The sequence below is a fragment of the Odontomachus brunneus genome, unplaced genomic scaffold, assembly GCF_010583005.1.
Source record: "Odontomachus brunneus isolate Ranch 3 - 2012 unplaced genomic scaffold, Obru_v1 Obru_scaffold_032, whole genome shotgun sequence".
In the NCBI taxonomy this organism is placed as follows: domain Eukaryota; kingdom Metazoa; phylum Arthropoda; class Insecta; order Hymenoptera; family Formicidae; genus Odontomachus; species Odontomachus brunneus.
Genome location: NW_022639482.1, coordinates 369,147 through 371,306, shown reverse-complemented (window position 1 = coordinate 371,306; position 2,160 = coordinate 369,147). Strand labels below are relative to the sequence as shown.

Genomic DNA, 2,160 nt, shown 5'->3' with positions numbered 1-2,160 from the left:
GTTTTTTTCAAGTCAAAGTAATGAAGCAGCACATGTCGAAAAAACAACTTATCACGTTCCATATTTAATCAAAAGAAAAAATAGCACTGCTCGCTTAAATGAATCTCTTCGCACTGAATTTTATTGACAAATGTCTAACCTCTAAAATGCAGCCAGTTTCAGATGTCAAAATAAATTACACCTACAACTAACGTCATCTAACTGTGAGCCGCAGGAACTAAGTTTACCACCTAATATCTCCCCTACTTTCATTCCTTTTATCAGATCCAACCTCCTCCCCTAAATCCCTTTTCCCTTTCATATCTCTTATTATTATATTTTTCTTTCTTTCTTCCTTTTCTCTCCTCTCCCATCTCCATTCCATATCCTTCACCTTCTCTCTCAGCGTCCTCTCTTTCCCCTTTTCCGATTCCCCTCTCCCCTCACTCTCTCTCCCTTTCCTTCTCTCTTTCCCCTCCTTTCCTTCCCTCTTCCATTCTCCTTATCCTTTCCTTAATTTCCTCTATTTTCTTTTCCCATCTCTCCTCTCTCCTTTCCCATTCTCTCTTTATATTCTCCATCTGTTTTTCCATTGTCTCTTTCATTCATTCCCACAATCCCTCTTCCACCATCCTCATTCCCACCATCACCCTTTTTCTCACCTTCTCTTTAATCATTTCTCTTAATTCTCCATACTTATTTTCTGTTTCCTTTTTTTCCTCTTTCTTCTCTTTCTCTGGCGATCTACCTATCTTTCTTTTCCTAAATATATCCTCTTCCTTCCCTTGTTCCTCCTCCTTCCCTTCTTCCGATTTCTCTTTTTTCCTTTTCCATATCTCCTCTAACCTTCCCACATTTCCGCCTCTTTCTCTCTCTACCCTCCCCTCCCCTTGCGTTTCTTTCTGTGACTCCTCCCTTCCTTCTTCCTTATTTGCTCTTTTACTTGCCAATCCTCTATCTTATTGCCCGCATCCTCTATTCCTCCTCACTATTAATATTCCTGTTCCTTTCTTTTCTTATCCTTGCCATCTCCCCGCCTACCTTTTCCCTAGCCTACCTTTCCTTCCCGACTTACCCAACCACGTTGCCACCTATCCTCTTCCTATCTCATGTTTTCTCTCTGATCTAACATCACTTCTGTCCCCCAGCTTTCTTTCTCTCTACATCCATAATCCCTCCACCCTTTCTTCCTCCCTTCTTTCCTATGCCTCCCTTATCTTCCTCACTCTCTCTCTCTCACTCCTCCCTCACTCTGCCCCTTCCTGCCCTCATCAAGCCTGTCCACAATCTCTCATACACTATTCACTCGTTTACCCTCCTTGCGACCGGAAACGGAAGTCTTCTTAATTTTGTAGGGAGCTGTATGTTTTTTTCTGGACTACTACAAACGAAAATTTCTTCACTACAAATCTCTACGAATTATTTGACGTCGATATAGTCAGTTCATAGAACAGCTCCTCACGAGGGGATGGAAATACGCAACATTTAATTTCGTAGGGGCTGTAGCTTTTTTCTGGACAACTACAAACGAAAATTCCTTCACTATAAACCTGTACGAATTATTTGGAGTCAATATTGTCAGTTTAAAGAACAGCCTCTCACGACGGGGTGGAAATACGGCATTCTTAAATATTAAATTGATCGCCATTTTGTTTCTGGGCAACTACAAACGAAAATTCTTTCACTACAAACCTCTACGAATTATTTGGCGTCGATTAGGTCACTTCTTAAGGGGAGATATACACCTAGCATGGTCGAAAAAATCGATTTTTTTTTGCATTTTCTTGATGCTTGAGGTCTCAAGAATATCTGGTTAAAATTGCAAGTCAATATCTCGATAAATAACGAAGTTACAGCCGAGAGAGTAAACCGTCTCCGAGAGCGCGCCGTACCGCCTGTTTTGCGGCCGAGCCGAGAGGCAGCGACCCTTCGAAGAGAGCGTGTCTAGACCTGTTTTACGATTCTATTGTGTTTTCGGGCGTGGTCGGGTCCAGGTATAACGGAAATATCACACGACCGTTATTCTTTGCCGGAAATTGGACGCGTTTCGTCAGTAGCTTGCCGTTCGTGCAACTGTGCGTTACAGTGAGTTTTCGTCTGTGAATACATATTCTGAGGAAAATGGATAACAGATATAAAGGTTCTCGGGAAGCTCATCAATCCGGATCTTTTCGCAAAGAT

The 2,160-nt window shown here is 42.1% G+C and overlaps 1 protein-coding gene across 7 annotated transcripts in view; it reads left to right on the top strand.

The window, feature by feature from the left end:
- Nucleotides 1-2,160, top strand: part of LOC116843356 (F-actin-monooxygenase Mical) — an 874,436-nt gene that overhangs the window by 527,961 nt on the left and 344,315 nt on the right. The gene's annotated exons all lie outside the window — the stretch shown is intronic.